Source organism: Pteropus medius, unplaced genomic scaffold (genome assembly GCF_902729225.1).
Source record: "Pteropus medius unplaced genomic scaffold, Ma_sr-lr_union100, whole genome shotgun sequence".
NCBI lineage: Eukaryota > Metazoa > Chordata > Mammalia > Chiroptera > Pteropodidae > Pteropus > Pteropus medius.
Genome location: NW_024347788.1, coordinates 8,344,864 through 8,351,989, shown reverse-complemented (window position 1 = coordinate 8,351,989; position 7,126 = coordinate 8,344,864). Strand labels below are relative to the sequence as shown.

The 7,126-nt window shown below is 45.8% G+C and overlaps 1 protein-coding gene and 1 long non-coding RNA gene across 2 annotated transcripts in view; one reads left to right on the top strand and one right to left on the bottom strand.

Moving 5' to 3' along the window:
* Positions 1-7,126, top strand: part of ENOX1 (ecto-NOX disulfide-thiol exchanger 1) — a 370,860-nt gene that overhangs the window by 255,070 nt on the left and 108,664 nt on the right. The window lies entirely within an intron of this gene.
* LOC120614379 (uncharacterized) lies at positions 1,050-3,188 on the bottom strand. Its single transcript, XR_005655950.1, has 3 exons — positions 3,137-3,188; positions 1,931-2,165; positions 1,050-1,843 (listed from the first exon to the last, which is right to left on the bottom strand). It is a non-coding gene; the product is annotated as an uncharacterized LOC120614379 (long non-coding RNA).

Sequence of the window (7,126 nt, the reverse complement as noted above, 5' to 3'; positions counted from 1 at the left end):
CTGTCCCTCTAATAAGAAGCCTATAAGATGGAAATACAGACATTGTCTCACTTTTCCAGTCAGACACAAAACCATGAGAAGTGGCCCCAAAGAAACAGCAACATTCTCAAAAAGCAATGTCGATTTGGGGACAAATAATTTTTTTCTTTAATATCCAGTTCACATTGTTTAGTACTCCTTGCGAACAACTTAGCCTCGTCCACTGCTAGAAGTGACACAAACCAGCATCTTGCTTCAGCGGCCTCAGGGAGGAATCTCACGAAAGTTTGACGTCTACGTCGTGCCATTTTGAAGGAACCAATACAGAAGCGTCTATGCACGCAGGAGGAACACAGCACAGCCTCTCCAGTTAAGGGAGAGCAGATTGGGGTGTCAGTTTGGTACAGTAATTTGCAAGCCTTGCCATTTCAAAAATACATATATATATATACACACATATATACATGTGTGTGTGTGTATATATATATATATATATATATATATGAGTATAATTTGCAGAATTTAGAAGCTGCACCTTTGCCAAGTACTGTGTGATCCCTCGAGGAGAGAACAGATTGGAAATTTTAATAGATGGCAGTTACAGTAGAGTGAACTAGCTGGGGATACATCCTAAGCAACACTCAGGTAATACCAAGCTTGACAATTTCAGCCCAAGTACGGAGTTTGGAATATAAACAGCATTTAATTGCCTAGGAAACTGGTTGCCTCAGAGAAGGAATCCACTCCATGCTCCTTATAATGCTGCAAAACCAGACGGGAGGAGCCGTGGAAACTGTTTTTCTGAAGATGATTGCATTGCCGTGGGCATATAAAATGCAGTCAAGACCCGAGGTGAAGCAGCCTGGGTCAGAAAGGACATGGAAAGGCAATCGGAAAATACCTAATTGGATTTGATTTTTTTTTTCCTCCCCTGAAGAATCTTGCGTCTTATGTTTATGACAGACATTTCCCCCATTTTACATCATACTTGTTTATTCTTGCAATTTTTTTTAAAAAATCAGCTTTCTCCAGCAAAATCTGTACAAGCCGCGTCTTGATTATAACCCCCAAGTCCCTTTATTTCCTGCCGAGTGCCAAAACCACGCACATAGTAGATGCTCAGTAAATTCATGCCTGCCTCTGCTCCTTAGCTGTTTGGATCCATGAGCATGTCTTGTTTCTGGCGGGTCTTGCTGCCCGGCGTGACCGGTAGTGTGAGGATGTGACGTGCTCCCAGCTGTCATTCCAGGCACTCCACAAGTGTTTGCTGAGCCCTGTACCACGTGCCTGGCACCATGCTGAATATGGGGGTGGGGGAAGTAGGGGATTCTAGGGGGACACGGAACACAAACCCCTGCCACACGCAGTGAGCGTTTCTTGGGTGATGGCAGTGATTACAGAGCACCCCGTACCGCGGCTGGAAGTTCAAGAGGCCGTCTCAGGAGAGACAGACACCCCCGGCCATGCAGAAGGGTGAAAGGCGGGGAGACCTTCTGCATTCTGGTCACCCCGCATTCGGTGGCCACCGGGCCTTCTGAAGTCAGAAGGATCGTGGTGTTGTAAATGCGTGGTGTCTAAGACCCAGAGCACCCAGATCTATTAACGTTAATATAAATCTGGAAAAGAAAAGAAAATTAGCGGGCGCCCTGCTGGTTAAATAGACATTATTCTGAGACAATTTACCTTAATGAGGACTGACTGGGAAGTAACAGGTCACAGCCCCATCGGTGACCACGTGGCTTTGAGAGAGTGCGGAGGAGCTCGATGGCAGCATAATTGCGCTTCATCAGACACTGTGGCACCAGGCAGATGAGGTCATGGACGTCGGCGTGTCCGACACAGACTGACCGCCCCCGGAGGAGCCCTGTGTTGGGATGGCGGAAGGAACACGTTGATCAGACACCAAGGAGAGATGATATTCTGATTCCCGGGGGTCTCCTGGCAAGAACACCCGAAAGCTTTCGTGTACTTTTAACCCCCTTCAGAAAGCTTCACGCAATCCTTCATCATGTGATGACGTAAAGAGTTTTTCTCTGCACCCAGTGAAATTTTGACCGAGCTTTGCAAGCAGTAGTACCCTTGGGGTTTCCTGATGTCCCGGCCACAATGCCAGCCCCCTGGGATGAACACTGACACTTTTCAGAGCACGGGATTCGGGTTTGCGTGGGGAGCGGCCCGGGGTCAGCCTGCAGGAAGGGGAAGAGGTGGAGACGGTGTCCATGTTCATGGTGCTAAGAATGTAAAACTCGATAATGCTGTGAGCTAGGTGGCAGTCCCATCAGCTAAAAGCCAGGCTCCCTTCTTAGGGCCCGGGGACACTGTAAGCGAATCACATCCATGGGCATTTTTAACCGTCATGGAGGGAAGGCCGGCCGCTTCACCAGGAAGCATTTCGCTTGACCCCAAAGCAGGAATAATCAGTGCATTTTCCTATTGCTCCCCCCCCTTTAGTTTTGATATTCAAACTTTTTACAGGCCTAAATGGAAGTGGGGAGTGTGTGTGTGTGTGTGTGTATGTGTGTGTGTGTGTGTTGGGAAGGTTAATGATATGCATGCTCTGGCCTTTTACACTATCCAGGATTCAGAGGACAGGTAAGAGAGGACAGCCACTCCTTTTTGACAGTCAATCGAGCACCCAGAAAATGGAGACCTGTTTCGGGATGTCCATGGTGTGGGGACACTGAGGTTTTAGGAACGTGGTGGTCACAACGCTTTGGCCATCCTGGGACTCCCACTCTGCTGGCATCAGTGTGTGTCTGTCTCCTGTAGCCAGGCTGTGATTTTAAAACTCTCCGGCTGCCAGAAGCCAGAAAGCGGGTGACAACTGCATAGGCCCTCACTGTGTGTGTGTGTGTGTGTGTGTGTGTGGTACATCACAGAGTGTGTCCCCATTTCTTTGGAAAGAAAAGCGTTGTAGAATGTGTTCTTTTTCCTCTCGTTCTCGATGCGTTTTCTTCAACCACGGAACTACCCGCCTTGTCATTTCTTTAATGACCTGCCCCAGATCCGGGTGCTGGAGCCCACCTCGGTTTTCCTATTCATCGTTCACGGCCTGTTATCCCATCTGCTGTTCTGAAATTCAGGGCCAGAGCTCCCTCTGCACACACAGGAGGAGAAAAACCTGCTTACCAATTGGATTCCTTTTCCCCTTTATCACCTGGATGTCGATTTGATTAAAGTTCACCAAGTGCCCCCCTGCTGAGACCGGGACCCTGCTTTGCGGAGCTGGCAGTTCAGTGGGTGCCAACATCCGCCGTGGCAGCGAAGTCACGGCTGCCTTGCAAATATCAAGAGAACACGTCTCAGTGATTCCTTTTTAACTCTTTCATTAATGAGGGAATCACTAAGAAATTAAACCTGGTTCAAAAGAGAGTTTGCTTTATAAATATTTCTCTTTTCTCCTGGATGAAAATTGATTTGCATTGTTATGGAGAAGAATGACTTGTGTTGTTATCAGTTTTCCCCAATTAATGTTCTGTCTCTACAATGCCGTAAAACAGCCTAGTCAAAGACAGTTGGAAGTTCACGCCCCCGAGGAGTCAGGTGACCAAGGGCACTGGACAGCATTCAACAGAATGCCTGGCATTCCGGTGACCTCTGCACCCAGTCCCAAGTCTTTCTTTCTTTTTTTTTCCCCCCACATCGTTTTTTCCGGATGGGGGTGACAGATGTTCAGCAGCTATTCTTGAAATGGGGTGTGGGGTTTGGGGACAGGGATTCCCAAAGCTCCTACAAATCACATCAGATCCTTTCACTATTTTCCACTGTCTCAGCTGCAAATTTCCATTTCAGGTTTTCATGATCTCTTCACTTAGACGGGCTCCTAACCAGTTTCCCTGGCTTTCTTACATTGAGGATTTCTCCCAGTGCTTCTCAAATTTTAATGTGCATATGAATCACTTGGAGTAGAATGCAGATTCTGAGTCAGAAGCCCTGAGTAAGAGTGAGTCTGCATTTTCAACAAGCTCCCAAAGGAGGCTCATGCTTGTGGTCTTTGAATAGCAAAGACTTATCCAGATTCGATTTTTTCTAATGCCTATTAGGGGCCAGGTGCCCAATAAACATGGAAGAGAGGGAAAGGGAGGAGGCTCACAGAGTCCGAAGGAACCAGAAATGCATGGAGATGGGTATGGATTCAGGTAGTGACACTGACGTGGAATAGATAATACTTATTCCTCACGAAGCCAAAAGATAGTTATTGCCTTCTCAGAATTAAAAATGCTTTCAAGAAGATGTGCAGGTCGTTCGATAAGCAGATCAGCACCTTTACTATAGAAGCAGAGCCATGGCAATGACCTCAGAGGCCCGAAGGAGGAAAGGACCCACCGGCTTATGTGCCATGAGAACATGCATCTCTGGCAGACAATGTGAAAATACTCTTGAAATCAAAATGTTTATTATGAACTGGTTTCCCAACCTAAGGCCATTGAATTCGGAGCTTTTGAGTGTTAAATCTCTGTAAATCTATTAGAAATAGAGTGCAACGAGCTATAGACAGACTGCAAAGGGAAACACTCAGAGTGACCCGAGATCGAAATGTTTTTTGGAAGTTTTGTTCTCATGTTAGCCTCTCAAAACTGGAGACAGATCCATAAACCAGCAATGAATGGTACAGAGTGGCTAGTGCTTTAAGAGCAGGATACGTAGGGAATTGTGGAAACATAGCAAAGGGACACCAAATTTTTCTTAGGGTGACAAAGAAGCGTCTTTGATGAAAAGCGCTTCGGCTGAATCTAAAGCAAAGAATTACAGCCCCCCCACCCCCCCGCCTCCATGGGCCAGGAGTGCGAGGGCCCCCAGCATGTGTGCATAGCTCGTGCAAAAGCAGGGACCGGCCTTGGGTTTGGCCAAGATGAGAATGATAAAGGGAAGGGAGATGGATGCAGGGGGAAAAGGCAGAGGAGAAAGCGTCTGAGGTAAGCCCAGGGGTGACCGTTGCAAAGGAGCCTGATTAGAAAACTCTGGGCAATTCCTAATGAGAAAATGCTCCGTATTCGCTTGATCACCCTCTGCCGGCTCTCCCAGTCCACACTGTGGGAGAGGGACGTCTGCACATTGAGTTTCAGACCGCACCCGTGTTCAGAGCTACGCCCCAGCTTGTTCGCAGGAAGCGTTTGGATTTCTCCCAAGTGCGTCGGAAGTGATTTTTGCAAGCAGTGTTCATTTCTTTACACACGAATCGCTTTAGTAACGCTGCAGTCTAAATCCTGTTTCAATGAGTATGTATTGTTTTCTGTTCTTCAGTGATCTTTTCACTGAATACTAAATTGACTTTACAGGTAGTTATTGACAATGACCACTGCCAATCGGTATACCTCCACGGCCATGTGGGGAGAGACACTGGCTGAGTCTTAATGTAAAGGCACTTCCTACCTGGCAACAGATATTGACGAGGCTTAGCGATCATGCTTTAACACATTTTTTTTTTTATGTTTAATTTGAAATTCAGTATTTCAGTCATTCATCGACCTGCCAGTTTCAGAAAGTTCAGGAAGGAGGATGAAATTGGGAGTTTTCAAAACTATGTACTTTTCTTTTTAAGCTGCTGGAATTCTGTCCATTACTTGTTAAAATGATAGAAAGTCTCTTGCCGACTTAGTTTTTAAATTGTACATTTTCACTTTTTAATTCTAAGAATGCCATTTCTTGCTCTGAAAGCCTTTGGCTAACTATAATCTGCTCGTGATCTTATGCTCCGGGTCTAGGAATGAAGAACAATAAAATTTGCTTTTTAGATCATTCGAGCAAACATACATTTTATTCCTGACAGTAAATTAGGATATTTATGAACTGAGTGACCACAAGCAAGGTCAGAAAAACTTCCAGCTTGCCAGGGAAAGAAAGATGAAATAATCTGTCTGTCTGTCTGTCTTTCTGTCTCTCCTTCTCTCCCTCCCTCCATCCCTCCCTCTCTCCCTCTCCTCGTAAGCTCAATAACAAAAATGTTCCAGATTTTTCTTTCTCTAGATCCTGTAGAGATGAAAGTCACAGCAGCAAAGGGGGAAAAATGGCTCATGAAGCCAGTGTTCTCTTTTTTGTTGTTATTTTTTAAGACGAAGAGAAGATTTCGTCTAAGCGTTAGGTTTATTTCTGCTGTCCTTTCGGAGACCCATTCTTCTGACGGATATTGGCAGGGCGAGAGGTAGAGAGTGTGAGGGAGGCGGAATTTATTCTGACTGTAACGGCTGCAGTGGGTCTCTCACAAGCATAATGCTAAATTATGGGCCTCTCCATGGGCTGAACGGAGTGTTAAGTTGTGTGATGGATTTTATCTTATACGAGCCGCCCTGGTCCATGAAATGAGATACGAAACACTATAGCCGGAGTTCGCTGACAGTTAAACTTAGACCGAAATTCCGGAGTTGACAAAATGGTGCAAGCCAGCTATGATGCTGAAAGGGTGCGTTGTAGCCTGGTCTGGGGGAGTGGGGGGTGGGGAGGGGCGGTGGCCTCGGGGGGGCGGGGGGCGGGTAAGGTGCTCACGATGTTTCTATAGCATGCTACAGAATTCACAAAGCGCCGCACGAATGCAGGTTCCGTGCGATGCTTTAAATACTAACAGTGATTGATTATAAACTATCTGGTGAATAAAATAAAACTCCTTTACCCCTCTTTGCATTCATTATATGCATATATGCATATATGTGTATATGTATATGTGTATATATGAGTGTTTATGAAAACAGCACATCATAACATATAAACACTACGTAATCACATATAGGACATGCACATCCACAAAATGCGTAAGGATGTCTCTGATGTCCCTCCAGTGGTGGCAGTGTAGTAGGCACTCAGTATTTGTCAAATAAATGAGTAAGAATCTGAATGTTCTGTTCACGTTTTGCTCCTTATTTGTAGAATTCAGACTCTACCCAGTTGACTTGAAAAATGTAGGATATTTTTCTTAAATCACACTTTCCAGGGGTTTCCAGTGAAACACTCCTCCCTTCAAGTTTGCCTGGAAAATAAGCAGTAAGCCTTCAGCATAGGATCGATTAACGTTGTGATGACTGACACAGAGCGTCCAGTTCTAATTAACTTAATCACCTTCAACCCTGTTTGTTCTCCCCCTCCACACCATAGGACACAGGTCTGTTCCAGTATCCATTCCCAGACAGGCAAGTCTCTTTGTCGTCTTTGTTTT